Source organism: Pezoporus occidentalis, unplaced genomic scaffold (assembly GCF_034315485.1).
Source record: "Pezoporus occidentalis ecotype Australia unplaced genomic scaffold, CSIRO_AGI_Poc_V1 ctg36, whole genome shotgun sequence".
Lineage (NCBI taxonomy): Eukaryota > Metazoa > Chordata > Aves > Psittaciformes > Psittacidae > Pezoporus > Pezoporus occidentalis.
The window spans coordinates 172,208-187,800 of NW_026915591.1; the positions used below are offsets into that span (position 1 = coordinate 172,208).

At 42.5% G+C, this 15,593-nt stretch overlaps 1 protein-coding gene across 1 annotated transcript in view; it reads right to left on the reverse strand.

Annotated features, from left to right (window-relative positions):
• GPR132 (G protein-coupled receptor 132) overlaps nt 1-14,887 on the reverse strand; it is a 79,211-nt gene extending 64,324 nt beyond the window's left edge. Inside the window, exon 1 of the mRNA XM_062630688.1 lies at nt 14,620-14,887. The gene's annotated coding sequence lies outside the window, so the exon portion shown is untranslated. The remainder of the gene's footprint in view (nt 1-14,619) is intronic.
• Between the last annotated feature and the right edge of the window lie 706 nt (nt 14,888-15,593).

The following is a 15,593-nucleotide window of genomic DNA, read 5'->3' on the forward strand; positions in this document are numbered from 1 at the left end:
TAAAAGCAACACGGCAATGTGCTCGTGTTGAAATCACCAGTTTCCAAACAGCATCCTTTTTGCTTCCCCACTCACACTTCAGATGATTTCAGATATTACCAGCGAATCTCAAAAGCAACAAGTGCACTGCCTGGCAGACAAGCTGAGGGTATTGAAAGATAGAGACAGAAATGTGTGTCAGCTCTGTTTCAGTCGCACACTTAACTCTCACAAACCCCAGACGTGAGCTGAATGGTCCAAAACAGGCTTTTAAAGATATCAAGAATGGGATAAAGATTTAAAGTTTTCTGACTTACAAAAAATGTCAAAAAAAGTGTCCAACTTTTTTCCTTCTGAAGGCAGGGAAAGTCCCAAAATGGCAGGCACTTCTCCAGATGGGAGAAGGAAGAAGTAAGATGCTCCAGGAAAGCCAACGGTGCTGCCTAGGTACATGAGGCAGGGTTTATGACAGACACAGTTCCCTGAACCTCTCTGAAATCATCCAAAAGGGTAATTTTTTTCCTCAGGGCCAGTGTTGACCCTGGACAATAGCTGTGATAAACCCCTTCTGCTGCACAGCTGAAGCTCAGGGATCACACCACCTAGGGACAACCATTACAGTCAACCTAAATGGAAGCCTTCCCGCAATGACTGAACACTCAGGAAGAGGTACATTTAGTTGAGTAAATCACCTTCCACTTTGGCAACACCTGTCTTTATCCATGCTTCAGCTTAATCACCTGAAATTTGCTTTATGTTCAGTCCTTCTGGTTTTATAGAGATAGCCAGTTACTATCTGTGTTTCCTTTTAAATTAATAAATATATTAAAGAAGAGCTTGGATGAGCATGTTCGCTCTAGTCCAGGCTGTGGCTGGCTGTGGAGCCGAAGAACAGTGATGGATATCTGTAAGGTACCAGAGCACACAACAGCAGCTCCCATGAAGCTGAGCTGTGCTTTCCCATCAAATCTATAGGAAATCTCTGCAGTGCCAAGCTTGGTGGCATGTCAGGATATAGCACACTGTGGGTTTATACTGCACTGGCTAGTGGTGGGGTGAGTTCAGCTGGGAAAGTGGAAAGTGGCTTTTGCTGTACTGGAATGTCAATCCTGCAGCTGGCACACATTTGGGAAAGCTCCATTCCAGCCTCTGCTTAGGCCAGCTTGCAGTCCCCATTGAGAGCCCTGCTCATAATGCTTGGTTTCATTCATGGTACCAGCAGCCATCCCAAAGACAACAGGGCAAAATGGCGCCATGGTGGGGGAGAACACATAGGAGTTAGCTGTTCCATCTCAAAACATCATTGTTCTCTGACAGCCCCCCAGCCCCCATCCCATGGGGGACATCAGAGTGTAGAAGTAAGAAAACATAGAAGGGACCGCCAGCACGTGGTTACTGCAGGCAAGTACAAAGCCCTGCCAAAACACTACTTTACATGGGGGCATGAGAGCAGTGTGTACGTGTAAGTCTTTTTGATATAACTAGACTGGCACTTCAATGGAAGAATTTTGTGAGTGTATCAGTAACATCTTTATGCAGCTCAAGGTGAACACTCAGAAATTACTTAATAGGCAAAACTGTGCCTTGAACAGGCAGCAAATCAAGGTAATCTCATTCAACAAAATCACAAAGAACAGCAGAAGTGTTTAATCAGTATGGTCATATATTTACAGTGAATAATTTAAGCAGCACCAGAGCTGAAGCCAAAAAGATTTGCTTCAATGCTTTGAATTTAGCTGTTTTCAGAACTACTTAACATGGTAAATTATGTTCTTCTATCCCGCAGGTTCTTACAGAAACTTACTCCTCTACTATCATTGACTTTGTAAAGGATATTTGCCTTAAAAATTGGGTGGGAACTGGTCCTGTTCTCTGTTGTCTTCCCCAAGATGCTTTTACCCATACACCTTACTGAGGACAGAAACTGAGATGAAACAGGTGACTTTACTAGCATTGTTCAAGAAAAGATTAAAAAGACATTAAGTATATTTTAAACTAGAACTGTTCTGTAATCTTAGCTGGTATAGACTGACATCGAGACCTTGGGTGATACGGTTTAGTGTGAGGTGTCCCTGCCCATGGCAGGGGGGTTGGAACTAGATGATCTTAAGGTCCTTTCCAACCCTAACTATTCTATGATTCTATGTTTCCAATAGTATAATGGACCTATGCCAATTTATATCAGCTGGGCACAGCATAAGATGCTGAAACCAATTGGAAAATCGCATCTGATATTTAAAACCAACATATGGGAACAGCAGAGACTCTAGGAAGACACTCCATTTAGGATATTCTGAAGACAAGATATATCCTACTGTAGTGCCAAAGAAGGTGTATTAACTTGAATCTATGTCCTATGGACAGCAAAATTATAATTTAAATGTTATTCATATTGCTTCACATCTTACTGGACACCCATTGTCATGGCCTTTCAGGGCAAATGAGTAGAAAGCAAATGTTGCATTGACACGTGTGTTTTGGGAAAACAAATTTAAAATGAACCAACAGAAATACTCACCCTGACAGGACTTGCTTTTGCAACTCAAATGCTGTTGGTTGTGAGGAATATGTAAAAAGTGTAGAGAACCAGATAGCTACCGAACTTGAAGAAGCTAGTAATCAGTGACCATAGAGGTCATACTTGACAAATAGACTGGTAGCTGTGAACTGCTCCATCTTCCTGTGGGAGTGACGTTATCAGTGAGTTCAGCACAACCATATTCAGCAAAGTAACCTCAAGAGGACATCAATACAAGTTGGAGAACTACTCAGCTGGGGCCTGTCACACATTTGGGTTACATGAAAGATTAATCTGCAAGCTTGTCAATGCTCAAATGCACAAACGGTGCTGTTTGTAGAACAGACACTATGGGAGGATGACACAGACAAACATGGGAATAGCACCTGTTTTCTCACTTTTCCTTGGCAGCACGTTTAAGATCACAGTGCACATTTTATAGTGATTCAGCATTTGTCTACCTAAAAAAAAATAATAAAATCCATATTGCCCACTTTGTTTCCCTTATTATCCTTTTACTTTAAAGAAGCTGTGGTGATGAAAGCCTTATCGTATAGATTAGTATCTATAAAGGCAAAGTGAAACTGTGATTTTTGTTATAAAATATGATCCTGTTATTGCTACAGGGCTTATGAAAGAGGATTAAGTTAGTCCCTGTGAAAAATTCAGTAGGGTATAAGTGTTAAAAGGTATTTTGTCATTGGAAGTAATCTTGAGACAGTTCAAAGTTTGGCATGGCTGCTCCAGCTTGACTAAAAATCTTATGCTTTATCAATATAGTCAGCATTTTTAGACATTGAGTCTATCACAGACTTGCTCTGAAACCCACAGATTTCAGTGTGCTCTGTGTCAGGTCATTTACAACTGTTAAGAACTGAAACAGAAAGTGGCACATATTGGACATAAATGGAAACTGGCACATCAATTCTGCCAAGAACTCCTGGTTTGCAAGCACTGATACCCCGACCCCCCCACCCCCCTCTTCCATCCCATTTATTAAAATAAATTCATGGAGGAATGAATAAGAAACACTGAAATGGAAATTTTAAACTGCCCTTCCTTACTACCTGGCAAAAGGAGATGGAGGACAATTAGTCTCAGAGGTGTCTTCAACTCAATTCCTGCAGAATGCTGAATACAAGGGCACAGCAGATACCTAATCAGGTACTTTAGGCTTATGCTTCTGGACTTGAGAGCTGTATATGACCTTGTGGGTGGAAGGACGGACGTAAATCACTGTTTCCTTGTAACTGTATAAATCCCAGGGCAGTTGATCAACCTGAACCCAATGGGTGCAGGGGCAGTTATGTGTGAACTCCTTTGTGGTCTGACAACTTTTTTTCTTACCAGATTGTCACTTTGTGATATGTTCTTCAACTTAAAATGTTAATCACCCTGCCTAGTTGGCAGCACCTGTGACTCTTCAAGTTCTTAGACCATAGAAAAAACACACGAAGAATTGCTTAGTGGAGTTGTTTTTCCAGTGGCTATGGTGCCTAACACAGATTAAGCTCCTGACTTTTAAGCATCTGAGACTGTATGAGATGACTGCAAGCCTGGATGTGGCCCTGAATGTCCTCAGACGTTTTGGAGAACAAGCCAAACCAACCCAACCAGGCAGCAGAACCTGCTCTCCACCATCACAGCAATAACATAGGCCCATACAAATGCTGCACTCTTAGCTTTAGACAGGTAAAAACCATTAAAGTTAAAACCCATATCATATGCACTGTGTACAGCAAAATTACTGGTTTATACCATTTTGTTTTGATTTCCTCAGGAAAACTAGGACAATTAAAGGCAGGAAGGAAGATTGTAAATTTTGAAGAAGACAAGGGGATAATCTCTCACCTGAATAGGAAGTTTTAAATAGTCTATCACTGACTCACCACGATTTGGAAAACAGTATACGTATACTTTTACTCTTGCTTGCAAAGCATAGAATAGACATTATTCTATGAATTGAAATAGACTTGTGTGGTAATCTGTGCCCAAACTGATCAAATACCTGTAATTAGTTTTAATTCTACATGTTACCCTTTCATGGTGTAGACATGTAGTGAATAATAGCTAGTTCTGGGAACCATTCCATGAAAATGAAGAGTTAGACTTCAGTCTTTCTGTCACAATAAACTCTCCATCACAAAACCTTGCCCCTTTGTAAACCACTCAGGCTCTAACACATTGCCCACATGTAGACAGATATATGACAGAAAGACAGACCCATGTGATATTTAGTCAGCTGTGTTCCACAACAGTTTTTTTTCTGTAATAGTCTTCTTTTGTTTATGAGAACTTGGTGGGACAGCTTAAATTAATATAAATAATGATAGTGTATATATCCTCAATCAAGACGAGGGGTGTTTCACTGTGCAGGAGGTAGTGCATCTCAAATCTCTCAATGTGCCCCATTATTTAATAGATAAAATGGAGGAAGTGTGAAGAAAGGTAGTATTATCCTTGTCTCCTGATAGGGAACTGTGGTCATAAGGGTAGGAGGATTAAGTAACTTGGGTTCTGGAAGCTTGGGACAGAACTAGGAATTGACCTTCAGCTACTTGTCCCACTGTTTCAACCGTGAGTCTGCACTTCCTTTCATTTAGTAACACCAAAGTGGTATGCAATTTGAAGACTAGACAATGTAACATTTACTTTGAAAATATAATATCAACTTTGTGTCCTTGATTGCTAGTCCCAAATCCAACAATTGTTCACGTATCTGCTTATTCCCTTTTTGATTGTTTCTCTGAAACAATACTTATGTAAGCACCACATTGCCCAGTCAGAATAGCAGTCCTGGAGCCTTGAGATGCCCCTTAAAAACTGTTTTCAACAGCTCATAGCTACTGTACACAGATGGCTCTTTCCTTATTTTCATGCTCAAAATGCAGCTAACTCGGCCAGCATTTGAGCAAGATGGTGCCTTACTATGGCTTCTGTGCCACTAAAACATACTCCCAAAACCTGCATGGTAACCAGAGATCAGCAGATCCCAATATTTTGATAGGCAGAGCCCCATAAAACATCAAGTTAGAAACTTGGCAGCCCACAGACACCCATGGATTCAGTGGCTGCTTCAACCTGTATCTAAGCAGCAATCAACATGAGTCAAGTGGTGGGAGTCAATTTCTCATTCCCTTCCTTCAGAGCTTCCGTTAGTGCTGCTACAGTCACTGCTATGGCACTTGAGTGGTGCTGTATGATTATAATATGCTGTCACCCTCCCAAATGTGTAGGTGGATTTCATATCGCTTACATATAGTGAAAGCCTTCCCACCAAGAAGAGTTGACAGGAATTTCTTAGCCTACTGTGAGCAATACTGCCTGAGCAGAGAGGGGAAGAGCTGCTACTGCTGGTGAAGATCAGATAAGAATGAGGAGTGTCTCTACTGGGTGCAAAGTCAAGTGCAGAGGGCCTGCTGCAGATACATTCTGCCTTAGGCTCCTGAAAGCCCCATGTTAATAAAGACTTGGAGGTGACATGTGTGAAAACAAAGAAGAATTGGCTGGCAAACCATGCACATTTTGAGGTTTCTGGATCATAGCTTGCACTGTGAATCCCAGGCAGAAGTCAGTGGACAGCTAACAACACAGAGAAATGGGGGCATGGCAGAACAAGTGATCCAGCACTTTTGCAGGGTAAACACTGCAATTATCAATAGGTCCTCTAATATTTTGCCAGATTGGGTGGTGCTGTCCACAAAGGAAACAGAGACGTTGAGGGATGATGGACAAAACTAGGACTAAAGTGTAGCATTAGTCTCCTGAAAATGGTGAAAGTCTAGCTGAGGTTGTGAGTTAACAGGAGTTAAGCCCTTGAGGTATGGCAGTGTAGCTTTCTCCAAGTTTCCACATGGAAGAACCATGGTACTACCACAGTAATATCAAGAAGGAGCTGAGACTGATCTCCTCGCTGGCCCATGTCGACTGGTCTCCAAGAAAGGGGAACAAACAACACCACTACAAAGAACACCTGCAATCCTCGTGCTGGGTCTGGGCTTCTCCATGTGATAATTCATGTCCTTTTCTTTACCTACCGTGCATTTGCCTTGGTCACCCCTGGCTGTATGCACCTGGAGTGACCTAACCCCATGCATCTGGGATTTTCCACCTCTTCTGCAGCAACTTTCCTTCCACTTACCATAACCCTTTCCTTCCAGTATTCAAACTTTGTTAATTTTTCTTCCATTTTCACATCTATTGGCCCAAGTAATGCTGCTGAAGATTTGTCTGTAAACATGCCTTGAACTCAGAGGCAGCCAACTGGTGACTCCATGTAGGAGGAGAACAAAACAGGACTGGAATGTATAGTGGTTTTAAACCCTGTTCTTCTGGACAATGGGTACCTTTCCAAGCCAATCCTGCTGGAGATCTTGTCAAGTCTCAGTTTGAGTGTGGCCCTGCGTGTGTAGCTCCATCACTGCTAACTGGTGAGTCCTGGTTCTCCCTCCCACTCAGCAGCATTCTTTCATGGTAAGGCTTGTCTCCATTGCCTCCCTTTTTTCCAGGTGATGTATGTGTTTATTTCCTTTGATCTTCCTAGTAAATAGATAATTCCTTCCACCCTCTTGTCTATACCAGTTGATCTATAACATTATCTGTTTGCATGCACTTTTTTCAGTAGGCCGTGCCTCAAGTCGTATTCCTATTAGCACTTCAAAAGTGGATTGATCTGGGTTTTTAAATGAATTATCAGTTGTAGTTTTCTATCAAAATTTGCATCGCAAAATCTTTTCTGGATTACTGCTCTCCACAGCCTCTGGTTTACTGCTTTGACCTCCTCCCAGTGAACATTGTTACCCTGTGGATGTTTCTGTACTTAGAATTGTTCAGTTTATTTCTATTTCCATTGTGTGACACTCTGCATTTCTTGAAATCCCTTTAGTATGGTGCTTCTAATAAATGATTTGTAATTCACACTCCAGCTGGGTGTTATCTTTGAATTTGATTGATGCATTTTTATCCTCCTCCCTCAGCGCTACTGCAGATGAATATAATGTCCAAAAGAGCAGGAGTCCCTGAGGAGCCCAACATGACAATATTTACAAGCATACTCGACTTTCTATAATAAGGGCTGATTTTAATCTTTCATTATTATTCTCTGCATACACCCTACATCTTTCTAGTTCTGCTCTGGGCCCAGTCCAGCCACTGTTAGAGTCAACTGTGCCTGCACAGAATCTCTTAGGGATGGACCAGAATCTACAGGAATATTACGTCTGAAGGAACTGAATAAAATTACTCACTGAAATCAAGGAGGTCTCTCCAGGAAAGCTCTCTACAACCAGTTATCTATAAGTGAAACCCTTAAGGGCAAATTTACTGAGTGACTCAAGGGACGGTATCCCCCTTTTCCTCCCATCAGCATGTCCCACTATGATTTATACTCCATCCCATATGATGGATAAGCAGATGCTTATTCTTTGCTCTCCCCACACAACACACCCCCCCTGCGGTTTTCCTCCTCCCATCAACACTGTGAGTATAATCTGGCTGTAGAGTCTGTATCACTTGGATGTAACTGCTTCTCTTAATGTAACCTGTCGTTGTGTGTAACACGTTTGTTTTGCTCTTTCTGCAGAACGTCTACCTTCTGATTATCAGAGACCAAGTTTCACCTGGAAAGGATGTTAAGTTAATTGATCTGCAATTCCCCTTTTGGAAAAGAAGCGTAGTGTTTTTCCCTCTGCCAGTTATCAGGGATTCCTCAGTTCTCCTGGAACTCTTGAATATAATGGATAATGGGCCTAAGAGTTTTGCAGATAATTCCTTTAATACCCTTGGGTATGTACCATCTGGCCTTCTGTGCTGATTTGAACACATTGTGCTCTTAATATTTCTTTGCTGTTTCTTTAATGATTTTTCTAAGTTTTAGCTCTCAGCTTCTTGGCTTTCCTTTGATTTCTCATTGCACACAATGGTTTTAAAGGAAATTTAGAAAACTGAAGTAGGTGATGATTCTTTTTAGCTCACTGCATCCATGGTAGAAATGAACTCACTTTTAAAGTTCACCTTTCATCAAGAATCACTGTATCTTTAAAAGTCTGAGCTTCAACTATTATTTTTTACCTTATCCAAGCAAGGCTGCATCTACAGATAATTTTCTGTTATTTGAAAGGTCGCATTCAAGAGAACTTTCTTTTAGTCTGAGACCCTATGTCCAAGTCTTGCCTACTAGATATTGGTAGGGAATTTTCCCTTCTTCCTATCATATACTGTTTTTTTCTCCCTTGAAGCACATCTATGTGACCCTGCCTACATCCTTCAGATACTTGTAGACTCATGTCTGCTATTTTCTTATCTCTTTGCTAGCTTATATCTAAGCATCACTTAATCTTCATAAATCAAACCCACACCAAACGATCTGATCATGTCTCTACTCTTCTTTGAGGCCTCTGATTTTATTGTGTTTGGCATTGGGATGCCAAGAAATGAACAGCAACCTTCCAGCTGTATCTAAGCCAGGCTGGTTAGTGTGATGCCCACTGAGAATGGCATGGGTCTTTTGCAATGAAAGGTGACTGCCAAAAGTTACATGTCCTCCTCTATCACTTTCCAGCCTTTCCCTACATGGCTGCTTCTGAGTATTCTTTGGGGATGTTTTTTCCTGAGTGCTGGTAGCCTATACTATTCCAGTTTCATTATGTCACTCCTGGCTAATCTCTGTAGGTGCCACAGGGTAATTTTTCTGTTCAGTAACATTCAAAACTCCTCCCATTTTAGCATCAACACCATCTTGTTGCACTGTGCATTTCCCCTGCTTATTTATATATGACTTGCTTTCATTTTTCTCCAGATTTTTCTTCCTATGCTCCCATATTCTTCCCAGAATAATTTCACTTTAAAAGGACTTCTACAGAATTTTGTTTTCCTAAAAAAATATAAATTAAAAATAAGTTACTCTCCTTTCTATGTATGTATGTCAGATACAACAAGTTTATACTTGGCCACCTCTAAAACATAGTCTCCTTAAAATAGCTACAGACAATAATGGGTCTACCCACATGCTGAAAGATGTAGTAAAATGTAAGTAAAATTCATTACATGAAACAGCAAATAGGCTGCACATTTACCAGGGCATGATCCTGGGATTGTTTTGGTTTGGATGTGAATTGTTCCCTATACAATGTACCAAGGATGGAGGGGGACATCCCTCCTTACTTCTTGCTTTTAGCTACCATTAGATGAGAAATATCCTGTCTTATCTCAGGTCAAACTTGCCAAGGTGACCTATGCTGGAGCTGATTTTCACTTCTGACTTCCCTCAGTTCCTGCATGGGTAGGGGGACAGGAGCAGATCAGTTCAACCTCCTGAACCCTACCACCTTTCATGATATTAATACAGTTAGCTAAGGCTGTTCTCAGGACCAGGCTTGCCTCCTTCCTTTTCACAGAACACACACAACATAGCCATAGGATGCTCTGGAAGGACACACAAGCCCCTCATAGCTCTTCATCCCCAACACGCAGAGACGTGGGGAGCCACAAGGCCCTTTGCTCAACATGAGTGAGGAGACCCTTGGGCAGTGGACACCACAAGTGGCCTGCAGACCTCTCTAGAGGTTTCTGTCTCTGCCAAGTGGACATTGTCTTCAAGCCCACTAGCTGTGGTTGTCTTCCCTTCACCTGTACTTTGGAAAATTGTCAGGCCATGGTCTCCAGCATGCCATTCCTTTGGCACGTCCAGTGAGGTGGTGTCTGGATATGGACTAGTCCATGCCTATTAAAATGCTGGGTGGGAGGCAAAGCAGGATCCAGAACACTGGATAACTTCACTGAGCCTTCAGGCTCCGGAGAAGAAATGACCCTTTTTTTATCTCCTGAAAAATGAAAGATTTGCAGAAACAATATACAAAGGGCTGCATTAAAATCTCTGTTTGCAGGAGATTGTGAAGATTTCAGTGATACTGTATTCCTCTGCAGGAGAAGGGATTAAGAGAGTTACAAGACAGGTTTGCAAGCCCTGGAGAGAGTAAGTATCCGGCAGAAATCTTTCGCAATCCCCTTCCCTTCCTTTTCTGGGTCTTACCTTGGTTTCTGGTAACACCTAGAACAAAACCACCAGCTCTTTCTCATTTTAATGTGTTCGCTATTTTGCCCTGAACGCAAATGAAACATGAAAGATCTGGCTCAAGCACTTGCAAGTAAAAATAATTCTAAAGCAAATATATTTAAGGCCCTTGAATAATATCTCTGAAATAATTCATCCTAAGCCCATGAGAGGGGAATGGTGTTGTTTGTTAAAAGAATGTGTGTTGTGCTGATAGCAGGCAGTACTGACATGTAAAGATGTCATGTGAAGAATAAGTGATACTGCAAAACGAAAGGAAGGTGAGAAAAGGGGCATGAAGACTGCATTGCACTGTGCTGTGGAAAAGGAGCGAAATATACTTAAGATAAAAGCCAGTTTCAAGCTGCCTTTATTTTCTCTTCCAATCTGATCCTTATCTTCACTTCTTAGAAATTTAGATTTGAACATGTCTTTCTTGGTACAAGAGAGCGGTAAATCTCGGTACATCTGTGGTACATGAGAGCATGACCCTCTCTCTTCCATGTATTATTGCAATTTGTTTATTACCACCCAGGACTCATTTATTCTCTGTGATTTGCCCTTTTCGTAAGTAAGATAAATCAAGGCTATGAAAGCACCAAACAAACCCTGTGGAATCCCTTTGTATCATCCTTTGTCTCTATTACTCTGTAGTTGAACAAAACACTACTCTTTCTATTCTGTCACTACTAACTTTTGCTTTAAATTCCTTTTCTTTGCACATAAATAACGTTTTCTCTTTCCACCTTCTAGTAACAAGGTAGATGCACCTTTGCAACTGTTATTCCACATGGTTTACATCTGCACTTTCTCCTGAAACTTGCTCAGGAAAAGCCTGAGCCACTGCAATACCATTACCAGGTAGGATTTTTTGAAACAGATCACTGTAAATCTTGCCTTCCTCTGATCTGATGTTTTTCATCACCATTTCCCAGAAAAAGTTTCCCAAATGTAGCATTTCTAATTGCTCTTTCTCAGATATGGCGGAGGGGTGCCTCAGGGTGTTCCACAGATTCCTGCCTGACAGACAATTTATGAAATCTCTAGAGTTTTAAAGGAGGCACTCTTTATTAGGATGGTACTTAAAATAAGTAGGAAAGTGCTCTTGCTTTTAAGCACAGATACACACCCTTCAAAGGCTGCTACATACAGAAACCAACTGAAGTGAGTATGTCCTTATGGCTCACCAGTGAGGAACATGAACATGGCCATATGGAGAGGATGCAGGTTTCAAACCACTGTATGTCAGCGGTGTAGTCTAGATTCTTGTTAGCTGAGCCAGAGAAGAGGAGAATAATGGATCAAAATTGGCCAAATACAGAGGGACAAATGCTGGAGGGTGTGAAAAAAAAGACTGATGCCTTGCAGCCCTCAAGGCTGCTCTAATAACATGAGGGCTTGCTGCGTTTATTTAAGCAGGATGAACAAGATAAAACAGCTTGCTGGTGTTGGATGCTGAAACAGTGTTTAAGACATCCCTGACTCACAGCTCGCAAGCTGGGACTCGCTTTGCAAGTTCAGTCCTTGTTCAGATAGGATCAGGGAATGTCTCTGGGCTGGATTGTGAAGGAAGCAGTCTTGCCAAATATGCTCTGCCCACAGCACTGTCCAGACCCGTCAGATGATATTTCTTCTAATTTTACTAATGTATGCTTGGCCCCAATTTCACGCTACCTGAGGCTACAGCTGTAATAAAAACACGGCACACATTCTGTGGGTGGGTGCATGCAGCTGGTGGGGGTTGAGGCACGTGAAAATGAAAAACACAATCTTTTCTTAATTGCAGCATAGAAATCAAGAAATAATATTTTTCTGATTCCCTGCCTTCTCCCTCTGTCTGTGGCACACCCTCGCCCATAGTCCATGTACCCACTTTGTGGGTTACAGTGGAGGGGGTGTTGCTGCCTAATCTCTACCTGAGAATGAAACCATCAGGCTACCATCCTGCCATAGTCATGCAGGACATCTGCTCCTGGGATGGAGTAACAAGCCATGAGCACACATTTGTCTTTTACCCTTGAGCTGCTTCTCTGTGGGTGGTGGGTGGTATTGCAGCTGTGGGCAGTGTGAAAATCTCACTGAGCAGCTCATGGGTTTAGGAAAGTAGGACTTCTCTGGGCTATAAGACTTCCTGAATATGCAACTTGTAACAACATCACCATTGTGTCTGTAGAAAAGAAATTAAAACTGGGGCCCAAGAGAAGGCATGGGATTGATGGAGAAAAACAAAGCTAGTATTAGCATCCATGGGATTGTTAATGAAAAGACATGGGGAACCTACTGTCTTTAACAAAGAAACAGTGCTGAGCCTGGGACCAGACCTCTGGTTGTTTCTGGGCCAGATGTGCTGCTTCGCTGAGGTTGTTTGCCCTGGGGCACATACCTCCAGCAACCAGTACACCCACACCCTGAAAGGGAAGGGGCAAAGAGGAGCTCCTGGATGCAGTCCTTGTTTCTGCTCTCAGGATTTAAACACAGGTGTCAGAATGGTACTCCATCAAAGGACCAGGACATGTTGAGGTTCAAATATCATGCTTACCACTGAAACCAGACAGCCATGGCAGCTCTTGACCTCCCTGCCATATCACCCCACTAACACGTACTCCTGATACCACTTGTTAAGGGCCACCTTGTTCTCTGACAACTTTTCCCACTGGAATTTCTTGCAGAACAAATAAGCATGGGTGAGAGAAATCCATGGGTAGTGCTGAGAAGGCAATTTATGGGCTGGGAAATTTGGGATTTTTATGGACCTTAGAAATTTCAAGCTTCTGACATTAGACCAAATCCTTGTTTCCAAGTTTAGAGTGAGCATTGCAGGTATCAGGAGCATTTTCTGCCTGAAAATTTACATTCATCACACATAGTGCAGTCTATTCATGCTGACTTTCAACAACAGCACTTTATTTACTGGCAGCAGTTTTTACTGGCTGATGTTTAGCAACTCCACTAGCTGATGCCCAACCCTGCAGGAATGAAATGCAAGTAAAGGCGATGTAAGAAATTGAAAATGGTCAGTTTCTTCTTCCATTTCTTCTTCTGAGTGGTTTCACTCTCTTGGTCTATTAATGATTGGCTTTTCACTGGTCTGTGCTGTCTTTTGTCTTAGATGCCTTAAAAACACTTGACCAAGCAATGTTCTGTCATGTTAGAAGGAGTTTCTTTTCCTCATTCTCTCCAGAAGAACCTCCACCCCACTCCAGGCAAAACACATGAGATGCTAAGGCTTAAAATTTATGGAGCCTGGTTTAAAAGCCAGGACGTCTCCTGGTCTCAAGGGAAGGGAAATGACCCTTGGCTCATTTTGCAGTCACTCCTTTTCAGAGAAGGAAGTGCTAATAAGCACTCACTTGAGGCACAACAAATTAGGACCAACAAAGGCCAAAAAGCAGCCGCATAATTGCCGTGACTGGGAATAAAGGGAAGCCAAGGAGAACACGTGAGAAGCTTCCCTTGTGAGCAGTGACACATCAGCAGTCACGCTAATGTCTGAGGTGGGAGCTACCGAACATCCAGTGCTGCCCTGGGGCACTGCTTCCCTCCCAGAGCAGCTCAGCTGGAGCCTGTGTCAGGAGCTGGGCACTGGGGACGGGACCATAGCTGCAACATGGGAGAGGCGACAGAAGGGAGAGGCACCACTGGGAAATAGAATTGCATAAAGCATGCTGCAGATATTGGTAAGAGACATGGAGAGAGCACGTCACACACCCTGCAGACACGTTAGTGCCCGAGCTGTTTGAGAACAGCTCTGGAACCTGGTCACAATCACCCAAGGGAAACATCAGGTGAAATTTCAAATCACAGCATCCTTAAGCTCTCGGGACTCCTCCTGAAGGTGTCCCTGGGCACTCGTTTCAGCTGCACCCAGCACCTTCCCCTCGTGAAGAGCCTTCCCACAGCCTCCCTGGTGAGGACCTGTCCCCTTGGCTGTGCCACCTCTGTGTGCTGGGTACCACTCCATGCACACCAAAACTGACCGTGCTCCAGGCCCTACAGGACACCACAAACACAGAACACCAGATCCAATGCATGAGCTAGCTGGAAGTCAAAAGGGGCCATTAGTTTGTCTTACCTGGCTTGGCAATCACAGACAGTCAGATTTCACCTGAATACTGGGTCCGGTGACTTTGTTAGGCAAAATATCTTGGTCCTCTTAAGACTATAGGATCTCAGTCAAAAGTCTGGGAATGGGGTAGACTGATCTTGCTGTTGTCTGATGCCTCGTCAGTGGCAGAGAAGGGCTTGGGTGAACTGTACCTCCATGGTACCAGCAGGCAACAAGCAATCCACTACTGTAAAAGAAGGCAAAAGGAATCCAAGTTCTTGCTCTCCGATCTGACCAAAAAAAAAAAAGTTTTAAACCTGAAATACAGTATCACTTTGACCCTCAGGAAGTTAGAGTCAAGAGTCAAAAGGGGATGTGGCAGCAATGCCATGTACAACTGTTACACCACTTTTCCTGTTGCACTTCCACTTATTGCTCAAGCACAGTTTACGACCCTTTTGGCTAGGATTTGTGAATGTTAGACTAAGTAAAAAGTCAGAGCCATAGTTTATAATGTTCTCGTTAGTAACTGTTAATAGTTCCCAGACAACACGTAAAATGAATAGAAGTAATTTCTTAATGAAGGACATGATGCACACAAAAACTTGTGCATGCCATTCGAATACTATAAAACACTTGCAAGAAAATAAATTACCAGGCAGTAAATCTGGGAGTTCTCAACAACGAATTCTTTTGTGTTCCTCATTTATACGGCCTCTTCTGCTGTTGAATATTTTAAAGACTCAGAAGGGGGTTTGTTGTCGTGTATGTATATAAACACATATTCCCACCAGATCTTTCAGAGATGGTGCCCCTCTGTAGAGCCCCAGGCTTGTCAGTGTTTGAGAGGCATTTTGATGATGCCCTTAATAACACTCTTTAACTTTTGGTCATCCCTGAAGTGGTCAGGCAGTTGAACTAGATGACTCCTGTAGGTACCTTCCAATTGGAATGGAATGGAACAGAAACAGAACAAAACAGAGCAGACTAAACTTGACTAG